We start from the raw sequence: 13,158 nt of genomic DNA on the forward strand, positions 1-13,158 counted from the left end.
AAAGTGTCTGTATTTGTTGCACAGCAGCCTAAATATCCCAATACAGAGGCCATAGACAGGCTGGGCAGGCAGCCAAGGGTGTGAGGCATGCAGGGCAGTGAGGGATGTCCAGGCCTGTGGCCACCAGAGATGGCAACTGGGGCCTTCTGGGTGCCATGGCAAGGCAGTGCTTTGTGCTGGGGGGAACGTGGGAGCTTTAATTGGGAACAATGAAGCCAAATTTCCAATCAGCCTTGCTTTATCTCATCAGTAATAAAGGAATGAGAATACCTCCCATTTTAAGTCCACTACCGTGGTTGGATGCTGGTTGTAAACAGGCGTTTCCAATCTAAGTGGAGCAGGAGAAGGATGGGAATGTGGCACATGGGGTTATTCTGGAGCTCAGGAGAAGAAACTTCTCCCTGTGGAAAGCATCCTGCTTGAGTAGGATAGGCGCGTGGGAGGTTTTTAATTTTATGTTAATATATGCTCTGTAGCAACCTCGTTTGGCAGGGTGGCCTGGTGCTTGGCCTACCCCTTCACCCTTCCTGCTGCATCGCCTGGTGAGGAAGTGACAGGAGCCCTGCTCCTTTCCTCTGCCCATTGCAACCCGAAGATGGTCACTGGTGGGAATCTGGGCCGATATCCCAAGTTTTTTACCTCTACTTCTCCCAGGGTGATCCTAACACATTTTGCATGAAGTGGGAGCCACAGAGCAGAGGCAGCCATGGGCAGAGTCACCATGGGCAGCCCAGGGTGGGAAGAAGTTCTTTTTTGAAACCGCGGTGTCTCTCTGATTTTAAAATTCACTACCAATGCTTTGAGTTTACCAAGCACTGCAAGCTGGCCGTTAATCAGCCAGCCTTGTCACAACCTGTACATATTTTAAGAATTGTGCCAACTGTTACTGCTTCAGTGATACCTAGAGATTTGGTGGAGAGAAGCCTGGCCTAATTTTTTCAGCGCAGCTAAGGAGGCGTTTTCATTTCCCTGTTTAATGGGACTCTCCCCAGCCTTATTTTTCAAGGCATTTTCTTTGAAAGATTGCAAAGCTCAGAGCAATCAATTAATGCACAGTGGAAGGCAGAAGTCTGGGTGTAATATAGCAACAATTCTGCAATTAGAAGTGTTTTAAAAACTGCACTTCAGCATGGCTCAGTAGTGAGCAGAAGGGCAGCCTGTCCCAGAAGACAGCGATCCAGCCCCTTGAGCTTATTACCAGGAGGCAAGCAGGATTTGGGGAAGCACCTCTTTGGGTGAGCCTCCTGAGCAGTTCATGAGGCTCCTCAGATTGCAATGGGAGATGGGGAAGGTGGTTAGAATAAAAGTAGATGGAGCTGTAGGTGCTGGAGGAGGGTGGAGAACATGCGGTGTGACAGGGAGGCGCTTGGGAGAGGGAACCACCAGCCTAGTGTTGGAGTTTAGTCATTCGTGTATCAGAAACCGTAAATCTGTTAGGTTGGGTTTGGGTTTTTTTTCGTGTTACACAATTGCTGTGGTGGAAACTATTACTCATCTTTCCATCTCAACTCTCCAGACAAGGAAAACGGAGTGTAAAAATGCAACTCTGACAGAGCTTAGGGATCCATCCTGATGATCCTCCAGTGCCAGAGTGGTGTCCCAGAGCCAGGAAGGAGTTGCTCAGCTGAGTCAGATCCCTCTCAAGCTACAAGTCATAGTGCGTGTGCAAATGTCCCCGCTCGCCATGTGCCTGGATCCCTGCAAAAACAGGTCTTGCCAAAGTGTGTGCCCAGCTTCCAGCAAAAGCAAGCTTGCTGATCAGGCTCTTGGGCAACATTTAGTTATTCCCAGCATTGCACCACCAACAAAATATGCAAAAAGCATCTCAGAATTAAAAGGACTGCGTCCTGGAAAAGCACTTGAGAGCCAGTTCATTAGCTCTTTGTTTTTACCAGGAGTTAATTAGACTTCCCAAGTACTTCATAATTTTTTTTCAGCTGTCATCTGGAGTCGCAAGCAATTTTTTGAGTCACTGCTACTACAAACTGTTACCTGTTGCTAGGCATTGTCCTAGAAGTGCCCCTTCTCCATTTCCCACCTATGTGTGCAGATAGAGTTGATAATTCAAGACATCTGCAACAGGTCACCTCATCCTAAATCAAAATCTAGTGTTTTTGTCACCTGAGGTCAGCTCTTTTTTATTATTTCTATTACAGAGAACCTCAAGACAGACATTGAGGTTGAGGAGACAACATAAAACAGAGCTGAAGAGTGTGCCAAATAGTTCATAACCATGGAGCAAGACTTGACAAAGGGCAGAGAAATGGAGAGATAAATTAATGATAAAATGTGTGTGTGAGTGTTTTTCTTGTGCTTTCTCAAGTCAGCTTTTCTACACATTGTCAGCTGTCTAAGTTGAGTGCATGTAACAGCAAAGATATTAAATAGTATATAATAAAAACAGAAGCAATGTGGGAAAACGGCATTTACTGAATTTAGAAATCGATCCAGATGCTCTTTTGCTGTTAGACTTTTGACTTTTTTCTTTTTTTCTTTTTAATCTACCTTTTTGATTTGGAGTCACCCAGCAAAACTAATCCTTGGCTCAGGTGGATGTTTGGCTTAAGTTCTGATACTCTTTTTTTCTTCTTTTTAAACTAAAAAAAAAAAAAGCTTAAAAAAATGATATGGTATTTGCAGAATCAATAGAAAAGCTGACCCAGATAAAAGTGTGCAGAAATTGGTTTCATGCCCTAGAACTTTTCCTGCATGCTTTTTGATGCAATGTATCTGATCCTTCAAAAAGGAGGTAACACAGAGTGATCTCAGCAGCTTTGAAGAATTGTTCTGGAAGAATAACAAGGAGCACCAGAGAAAGGGGTGTGCATGTGTGCTTTTTTTTTTTTTTTTCTCCCTTGTTAAATATATTGTGAGAAGGAAGGACTTAATGTCATGTTGCAGGTTATGTTGAAAGATTGGATAAATTTTGTATGAAATCCCTTTTTGTCTGATTTTTAAGTGGTGAAAGCGTGTTTCTCCTGAACAGCTATTCACAGTAGGATGTGAATTGCACTTTATCTTCCTTGGTTTGAACCTTTTCCTACCGGAGTGTGTGGCAAAGGCGTATTTAAATAGTAGCTGGATTTGCTCTCAGAAATGTAATTATGCCCTGGATCCTGAGTCAGGTAGAAGGCTGTAAAAAGCATCGGCTGCTACAGACATACTCCAGCACAAGACTCCAAATCTTAATTTGATTCAAATACAGCATTTAGATCTGTGGAAATGTATAAAAGCTCCAGTGTCTGAACCTGTATTCCTTTGGCTTCCAAAAATGCATGAGGGTGTTCGGAGGTGTGGACCTGGAGGCGTAACAAATCAATGTTCAATACAGCCATCACTGCCAGGAAGGTGATAAGTGGATAGGACCAATTTGTGGGGCTGAAAAATTGGTGGTCTGCGAGGATACATTTTTGTTCCATCTCTTTGTGTTCTCTGCTTGAAAAAAAAAAAAAATCTAGCTGGAGGGAAAGGATGGGCCCCAAGTTACTGATTCCTAACAGAATACGCAGATGCAGTGCCCGGGCTGCACTGGGTATTGCCTGGATGGGGAGAAAAGTCCACAAAAGCAACTGCTGCATGAGTTTTCCCAAAAGCCTTTCAGTCCCAGGGGCGAACAGAGCCATCAGACCCTCTGAGTGCCCACCAAGCCTAGGGGAGCCACACCAGTACAGGGATTTGTGCTGCCAGAGGATGCCAGCCCTGTTAAGCTCATCTCTCCCATTTATTTTTTTCCCTCAGATGCTGTTTTTTGGTTCTTGGTGTGGGCAGGATTTCTGCTTTCCACAGCATTTCTGCAAGGCACCCAGTGCAGGAGCACTGATGTACCATCACTGGCACATGAGCTGCAGCTTCCCAGATGTTGATACATGCTCTTACTGAAAATAAGAGACTCAACAACACCTACTGGTGCTAGTTTTCAACAGTAGATGAAACACACACACCGTTATTTGAAAGGAGCGAAGTGATTTCTTGCTTTATGTTTACACCCTATGCTCATTTTGTTTCTCGTACCACTTTTGCACTGACGGCTGCTGTGTTTGGCAGGAATTTGCAAACACATCGATGCTTACAGCCAAAAGTAGGAATGGTCTAAACAGCCGGAAAAGGGAAACCCCTTCCCCTTGTGTTTATTTTTATAGCAGCAAAATGTAGTTGCTGGCTGGCCTTGGTCTGTTTTTTGTTGTTGTTTTGATTTGTTTCCCCCCCCCCTTTTTTTTTTTTAAGTTGCCTTTCTTTTCTTTTCAGCTTGGGAGTTGAGGGAAACAAAGGAGGAACGAATTAAGAGCAGGAGAAAGAGTGTCTGCTGCATGGCTGAGCTTCATTTGGTGAGGAAATCAGGCTGAAACTGGAGAGACCAGGCCAAATCCAACAACAGTACTGGGAGGCTTTAAAATGTGTCATTCTGACGGTGAATCGAAGTGGGGAAAATAACTAGGGATGTTTCTGGCTGCAGTCTGCTTCCAATAGGTTTGTACACACACGGAGTGATGCTGCTTTCCTGCTGTCTGCATCATTTGCCATGCGTTCCTGTGGGATCCCTGCTATAGGCAATCTCGAATGATAACCCCTGTCCTTTCCAAATTGGCACGTGTGTTCAGACCGTAGGGTCTGGCATGCATTAGCGTAGTTTTGCTTTCTGTTCACTTCAGTTTTCTTTTCTCTGTTGATCTTTTCCTCTCTAGCAGTGCCATTGTTCCAAGCTTAAATATTTGTGGAGGGTAGGAAGGAGCGTGTGGTTCTTGGCTGGTCCCCAACGTACCACATTCTCTGTGTCTCTAAAGCAAACTCGCTTGATAACACCTGGATGGATCTCAGCACCAGGGCTCGGCATCCCTTCGAGTTGAAAACTGAGAAGCAAATGGATAGTGTACAGCTCATTTGTTTAAAACTCAAATAAAAATTACTGCTGTACCTACGCTGGGCAGCAAAAGTGTCCTACAGCAGTGCTACTGTAGCAACCACTGTGTTGGAAAACAGTTATCAGTCATGGTTTTGGCAGAGGAGAGTTGGACAACCGCTTTCCAAAGGCATTTATTACTCTGGGCGAACCTTTACTGCCTTGTCTCATAGGTAACTATCCAGAGGGTGGCAGTCTGAAATGGAAGGGATAAGAGAAATAATGTGAAATAAATTAACTCTGCTAAAAGCCAAATAAATTAATGATGAACTTTCTCCTGGCCAGAAAGCATTCCGCTACAGGACATCACTGAATTTTCTTACACAGTCAAACATTCTTCTCTTTGCTTTAAAGCCCTTGCTGCCAATTTAAAATAGTATACGAAACTGAGATTTCTCACCCTTCAAGAAAACGCTTTGATTTGTTGAGGGAAACTAGGAACAGTTAAGAAAATAGAAAAGAAAGTAATATGTCTTTCTCTTGTGCTGACATCCACAGCTAGGGATGTGTTGAAAAGCGAATGTAATCGGCTTGGAGCGATGCTTTCCCATTCTTTTTCATTTGGGTTCAGTCCTTTGGTTCCCCCTGAACAAAACGATGGTGAGCTGAGGTTCAAAGAGGCTGTATGAGCTGAGCGGAGACACGGCATCAGGACCTTGTGCTCGTGGCTGTCATGCTGCCAAGGTGGAGGGGTCCCTCGCAGGAGTCTCCTTCTCTTCCCATGCCATGCCAGAAGCTGCAGCAGCCTTTCCACTCCCAGCCTCGCCTGCCTCCCTTCATCACACCTGAGGAGAATGCGGAGTCCCTGCTGCCTCTCTCACCATCCCTTTCAGTGCTGGGGAAGGGCAGCCGAGTGCCCAGTGGGGCAAGGATGAGGTTGCCGGGGATGAAGAGGTACAGTGACATCCCCAGGCACCACCGGGTGTTCCCAGTTGCACGGTGTGGCACATGGTTCATGTGCTTGCAGAGACCTCTGGGCAGTTCTGTGGGGTTTTGTTTCGTGGTTTGGTGGTGGTGGTTGTTTTAACAGCTTTTTCACTGCATATTCAGTTCTTTGATGGAAACTCTGGACTTTTGTTATGGGTTTGGCTTAGGGATAGGGGCGGAGATGGTTTAATTAAACTCTACGCTGAACCTTCCAACTCTGCATTCATCATTTGCCCTGCAAATAGAAAAACTGTGAGGTGGTCTGGCTTGGCCCATGGTAGCACTTTGACTATGCCAGGAATACTATCCATGTGTTTCCATCCCCATGTCTTTGCTCAAACTGGGCTATTCTTACGTGATTTAAGCACATGGAGATCATAGGGCACACATAAGCTTTATAAAAGTGGGTGGAAGTGAAGGATCTTCATGACCACAGTCTTCCCTTTCGTTGAGGGTTGCCAGACACGGGTGAACGTTCGAGGAGGAGCTCGGTGGAGGAGCTGCAGCACACAGCAGTGCCCCGCCAGCCAGCAGCTGCTGGGGCGCTCGGGACCCGCCGGGATAATGGGGATTTTCAGCACATTGAGACAGACAACTTCCAGGAAAGCTTGTATCTGCTAATCATGCCATAATAACAGTCTGCAATCTCCAGGCTGTAAACCACCCATTTCCTACACAGCTGTGAATATTTAATTTGATAGAAGGCATTTCTATTCTAGTGCTCAAAGTAATTCGGCTCACTAAGGTTGTAATTTTTATCATGGTAGGTTTTTTTTGGGAAATCTAGATATAAGCTAGACGGAAAAGTTAATAAATGCCTATTGGGATACAGACACCAGGGGGTGAGGAGCTGACTTGGACTTCATTGTCCTATAGCCTTGATGTCTCAGGCAGGGCATGGTCAATGGATGGGGAAAGCCAAAAGCCACCAGGCAGATGGAGGGCTGAGGACTCCTCCCCATTGCATCTCTCTTACCCAATCCATGGGACAGCCCAAGCCTGGCATTTTGGGGCAGCCAGAGGTTGGGAGCATGGTGATGGGTCACCAAAGCCTCATGGGGCTGCTTGCAATTGTTGGAGGGTTGGCGTTGGAGGTGTGACCTGCTCCACGTTGATGCTTGGGGCAGAGTGGCAGTGGGGATCAAACTACCCAGTTGGCATCTTTCAGGAAAAGAGGTCGAGGAGGAGTTTGGGTTTTATTTTTCCTCGACTCAAGTGCAGCTGGGGAAAGCAAGTGCTTTCAGGACTCCCAACTCCATTTCTCTTTGTATAGTGTTCTTTTGCAAAATTGATAATTTCCTTAGGTTGAAAGAGTCTCAAAGGAACTTTACTGTCAAGCTGCTAAAAAGTACAGCTATTTCTCTTCTCGGCCCTAACAGCAGTTCTGGATTTACATTTTAGTTCACTAAAGATATTTCAACAATCTGTTTTTTGGGGGGAAATCTCTTACGAACAATGAAAAATAATCCCATTTTCAGGTGGTTAGCGCTGTGATGTTTGGGTTGCAGAAACCTGCTAATGTTCGTAGAGTGACACACTTGTTAAAGTCTTTCTGTTTATTTGTGGTTTTCTGTTTGTTGTCGTTGTTTTGACATGAGATGCCACTTTTCTTTTTGGAAAGCGTCCAGAGTGACGAAGCGGGGCTTGGGGCTGGTGGTTGGGTTGCGCCTGCTGGTTGGCAAGCAGAGAAGGAAGGAGCTGGAGTTGTCCTCCCTAGGCTGCAGGCCAAGTACAAGCACACGGAGGCGATTCCTGTGAGTCAGGTGGTGCGTGGCAATTCATAAATCACCGTCACCTGTTCCGTACGTGTGCTCGCCAGGACACCACGCTGGAGCCAGCGGATACAAATCTCTCCCGTTCCTGTCCGTGACCACGCAGCCGTGTACGTGGCACATGTAGAAGAAGGCAGGTTGTGGTCCAAAGGCAGCGTGGCTGCACATTCACAGGTGCCTGTCTGTGGCTGGGAGAGATCTGTTCTGCCTTCACCTGGTCCCGTGGCTGTGACACACTTCTGCAAAATGACATTTTTGAGGAATGAGTGCGGCTTCCCCTGACCTGAGCTGGTCTGGGGTAATGCAAAAAGCACTTCAGGAGCAGCCATTCAGGAGTAGCTGCTCAGGCTGAACAACGTTGGGCAAGACCTAATTCCTTGGTATTAGCAATTACCTACCGGATGCAAAGAAATATTTGGCATTTCTGTGCGAAATGTGTCGTGACTACTTCTTCCGCAATCGCCTAACTCCAGACTTTCAAAAGCAGCAGCAGATCTCCCAGAACCGTCAGGTTGTTTGTAAGATCTGAGATATGTGTGCATATATATGTATATATGTATATTACCAACACGTTTCTGAGCTGCTGTCTTAAATCATGCTCTCATAGCCACGAGGGGTAGAAACTTTTTCCGTGAATTCTGAAGAGGATTGCGTGGTGCGGCACAAGAGCGAGGGACTGGGTTTAATCACCCAGGAGATTTCCTCTTGCTTTACATCTCCTAAAGCTGGGATCCTCACAGAAACTTCACTAGCTGAGTCTTTAGGAAAAGCACCAAAAATTGTGAAGCTCATTATACAGTCCTAAGAAGCGATGGCACTTTATATAATGTATTTATTTCAATTGACTCCCTAACCAGAGGTTAGAAATGAGGCTACTTAGCACTACAGGCAATTTTGTTAGTGGCTGAAAGCATTTTATCTGTAAGGGCATTTTTGGTCCTGTTGGGAAGACATGGGGCCACTTCTATGCATTGGACACAGCACTGAAAAGGCAGGATTTCAGAGGGTGTATTCAACATAAGATAAGCAGACTAAGCCCATTAAAGACAGAAACTGCTTGGCACCAGGATTGTAGCACAGAATGGGAGAATTGAGGGATTTTAACCCAAAATTCTGGTGCCAAGCACTTTCTGTCCCTTCAGCAGGTAGAGGGGTAAACGCCAGTTTCTCAGTTACAATTCAGTGAAACTCATGTTTTGCCTTACTTTGAGGCGGAGCAAAATGGGAAGCAGTTTCCCTTTTATCTATGAATAAACATGCAGCTTCTTCTATTCTAAGCTCTTAGAAAACATCTTTTGGTTGTGTAACAGCTCCTGGCCTCCCAGCTCCTCGAGTAGCTCTGATATTCCTTCAGGAAATCAAACAGTGGCTTCCTCTGAAAAGAGCCAAAAAACACCTGACCTGCTGCTGGGAAGGAGCGAAAGACTCCAAGTGATTTCTTTCTAATTTGCTGTCAGGTTTTCCAGCCAGCCTTCCTCTGTCCAGATAACGCGGAGAGCATGAAGTTTTTTACTGAAATTCCTCAGCTCGAGCTGAAGATGCAGGCGGTGCTGTGGGCACCGCTGAAGCGATCGATAAGCTTCTGTCTGGCGAGCAGGGTATTTGGCTGGATGTACTGCTTTTGCAGCTGGATGGATTGCTTTTTTTTTTTTCTCAGCCCGGTCCTGTGACCACTTATTTTCCCCTCTCCTTTTCTTCACAGCCCCTCAGGCAGGGTGTTTCTCAGTTGTGTGTACACACACATGCACAGCTGCTACTGCCAAACCCTTCCCTCCCAGCGCTGAGGGGGGAAATACATAAAAAAATAAAGGAAGCAAAACCAAAGAAAGCAAACTTTAGCTTTAGGACCCAGCAGGTGAGTCCCTTGAAGGAGAAGGGCGATGAGCCAGGCACATTTTATTGAAGCTCCCAGTAGCCAGAGCTGGTTCTGGCCCATGCCTGCAGCAGATGTGTTGTGGGTATTTCCAGTCCGACATGGCAGGATGGCAGGGCATCCCTCTGTGAGTGCTCCCCACTGTCGTTTTGGCCTCAGAAATGTGGATTTTCTTTTTCCCCAGAGGCCCCCAAGGTATGTGGTGTTACTGTACATGCTGGAGCACCAAACCTTCACATGATCCTGTCGGTGGTCAGTGGACATTGCTGCAGTTCCTGTCAGTCAGCATTCCCAGGTCTTGTCAAAAAACTTGTGGGCAGAGAGTGGAAGGGTTGTTTGCTGTTTTGCAGTTTTCTCCTTTTTTTTTTTCTTTCCCTGACTTACAGAGCTTTCCCCCTCTTTTGTAGGTATCTGAAGTTCTGCTCGCCTTGAGAGGCAGAAGAACTGAATTCCCAGGATGTAAGAAACGCAGTGCTGTGAGTAGTTGCTTTATTTCTATTTTCCTTTTAAGTGAGAACCCCGAGTTTGCTCAAACAGAAGGAAGCATAAAAAGAAAATTAAAAAAAAAAAAAAAGAAAAAGACATTTTTAGAACTGTTTACAGCAAGCAACTCCAGTGCTTTGGAACCAGTTGTGTGTCTTTGGCACCTCTGTGCAACCCACAAAATGTAGCCAGCATTGTATTACCACATAGGCTGAGTAATTATCTCGCTACAGATATGAACCACATGAATGCATTTAACTATGAATATGGTCAGCAGAATGGACCATTAGCACCATCTGAAGCTTGTTTGTTATTTTCAAGCCCTACCAGCCATTAAAAGACAAAACATTGCTGGAGAGTTGAGGCAAGGAATTCCTCAGGAAGAAAGCCTGTGTGTTTTGGAAGGGGAGAAGAACATGGGTTTGCCGTGAGGTGGTTTTTGAGTGTGTGTGTACAGCTTCCCAGCCCTGTCACCAAAACAGAAAATGATCCAGTATCTAGCTCTTCCCTAATCTGGTCAAATAACTTCAGAGCCACTTTTACACCACATGAGGTATCTGCAGGCTTGGCTCCCTCCCTTGCTCCAAGGCACTTTGGCCAATATTTTATGGAGTTGGACTCAATGATCCATGTGGGTCCCTTCCAATTCGGGATATTCTATGATTATCAGTATATGCACATATATTTGAGCAGCAGCCACCCCATGGCTTCTTCCTCTGCATTGCCAAAGAAGCCGGGGCTGGTTTGTAGCTCCTGAGCTGCAAGAGCTGGGGCTGCACAAGACAAACCTCTGTGTGCCCCAGGGCAGCTCCTCCAGGCCATAGGGAAACAGGGTTAAAATTTGAGTGTTTGGGTACCACTGCTCTGGGCATCACTGCGTTTCTGTAAGTTTTCCTAGCAGAGCAGCTGTACAGGGGTTGGGGTTTTTTGAGGTGTTTAAAAGCAGCCCGAAGCCCATTCCATTTTTACCCTCTTCTGTGGTGATACAAATCTATGGTTACTTGGAAATCAGGGAGAATTTTGTTTCCATTTATATTTCAGTGGCATACAGCCTGTTTTGTGTTACACCAACACAAATCTATTTGGGCTAGAGCAGAATAAAACCCCAAATTGAAATCAGCCTGAAAAAAATAAAGGCCTTTGTTATGTTAAGAGGAAAGAAACTGAGTCCATCAGTGTTCGGAAAAAAGACCTGGTAAAAATTGCTAAATAAATACCTGGCAGGCATTCAGAAATTGGTAAGCAGAAACCCAGCAGTAGGGAATCCTGCTTCCAGCTTTTTGTGAGGGATACCAGCACGAAGTCCTTTGCTGGGAGAAAAATGGTGTGAGATTGTGATGGTGTTTTGGGTTTGTCCTCAGTAAGTTCTGTTGTCTGTAGTCTCCCTTTGGATCAAAAGCATTTTCTCCCCACTCCTTGGTGTTTAATGCTGCATGAGGCCTGCTAATCGAGCTGTGGGGTTTATTTTTTGTCCGTCACTTAGAAAGCACCACACAGAAGGGGCTCTGGCCTTGTTCCCTACAGCCATGCTGGCTGCAGGGAGGTGGTGTGGGGGAATAAATTCAGCAGAAAGGTGCCACGTTACGCGTTGTGTCTCTCAAAATATGTCCATCCATTAGAAATGCTGCTGAGCAACCTCCTCTTTGAGATGAGCATTTTGTTTTCTGTTAAGTAGGCAGTGCTGAAATTTGGCCTCTGCTCTGCAAGCACCTCTGAAGCCCTGACAAATCCTTGTCCTAACGCACCCATGCAGTGCTCGCTGCTGCAGAAGGAGTAAACACGGGGACCTGCCCGTGCTGTGCTCCAGCTCTTCAAAGGCAGACGGCTGGTCCAAGGTGGATGCTGTCTGGGTTGTTAAGTCAAAGCAACGCAGCGGTGCAGGAGGTTCTGATATATCACGGCTGTGTTAAGAGGGTGAGAGATAAAACAGAAGAGCAGGCTGCTTGGAAGCCGCCCAGGTGACTTGTGTACGGTCTCAGATGGCTCTGAAATTATTGCAGTGAGAAGTAGCCATTTTTCAGCAGTAGAAGGAGACAGTAAATCCCCATTTACTTGTGTTGTAACACCCTGGCATGTGAAAGGCTGCTTGGCCAAAGCCAAAAAGAACTGGGCAGCATGAGATGGCTGCAGCGGGGCACTGCCAAATGAGAAACAACACGTAGAAGGTGGAGGAGAAACCGGAGGTGGAACATCTGCTCTCTGCATTACCCCTCCTGTACTGTCCTGCAAAATGCTTCAGGACCAGGCATTCAGCCTGGAGAGGTGCTATGGAGAGAGGGGAGAGCTGCTCAGCTGGGAAGTTCCCCTCCATGGGGTTTTGTTTTTGGGGAGAGAGGAAGGACCAAGCCCTGGGAGGAGGCAGGGGGAGAGCTTCCTCCAGGTCAGATCCACTTGAGAAGCATCAGCAGCTGTGGTGTGGCTGCTGTCCCATGCTGGGATGCTGTGTGGGGGGACGAGGTGGTGCCAGGGCATGCTGCAGCATCAGGCTGCTGAGACATGGCAGGTCTGGCAGGAGAGCACGAAGGGCAAAGAAGCACATTGTATGCATTGGAAAAGCTGGGAAAAGGTAACTTGGAAATCTCACCCATTTTCTATCAGCACTCCCAGATGTGTAACTGTGAAGAGGATTCTTGTTGCAGGGGACCTTTCTCTGCCAGATACGGTTTGGATGGATTTGGGGGACTTCAGGGTTTTTTTTTGGTGGTAGTGGTGGTGTTTTTTTTAGTTTTGTTTTGGGTTGGGTTTTTTTTGCTATTTGCAGCTTGAGCAACGACTTGACAAATACTTTCTATCAAAGCTCTGACAGCGGGGTGTCCTCTGAATACCAGCACTGTGCTTAGGCACTGGATGGTGCCCTCGGCCCCCAGCCAGGAGAGGGTGAGGAGATTTCCTCCGTGTAACATCAAGTCCACCTCTGTCCTGTGGCCAGGGCAGGGAGGAGGGCAGCTTTTCCCAAGTGCTCAGCACCTCCTGAGCTTTGCTAAGACCAGTGCTGATGCTGCCTGGCTTTCCAGCAGCCCCAATGTGGCCATCCCTAAGGATCCGGTCCAGGAGGCAGGAGGAAAGAGAATAAAGCAGATTTTGTTCCATTCTTTGTATTTTTTTGGTAGTGTCTCTTCTTCCTTTTCTTTTCCATTAAGCATGATGTCACTAATGACATCAGTCCAATAACTGCTTGCGGTTGTCATAGTCACAGCCTGTGACAC

General features: G+C 46.4%; 1 protein-coding gene across 5 annotated transcripts in view; it reads left to right on the forward strand.

Moving 5' to 3' along the window:
* The window catches only part of ZHX2 (zinc fingers and homeoboxes 2), a 68,409-nt gene that overhangs the window by 17,848 nt on the left and 37,403 nt on the right, over positions 1 to 13,158 (forward strand). For all 5 annotated transcript variants that reach the window (XM_082753157.1, XM_082753154.1, XM_082753156.1 and 2 more), the window contains exon 2: positions 9,877 to 9,945. The gene's annotated coding sequence lies outside the window, so the exon portion shown is untranslated. The remainder of the gene's footprint in view (positions 1 to 9,876; positions 9,946 to 13,158) is intronic.

Source organism: Aythya marila (genome assembly GCF_965140915.1).
Source record: "Aythya marila genome assembly, chromosome: 2".
In the NCBI taxonomy this organism is placed as follows: Eukaryota; Metazoa; Chordata; class Aves; order Anseriformes; family Anatidae; genus Aythya; species Aythya marila.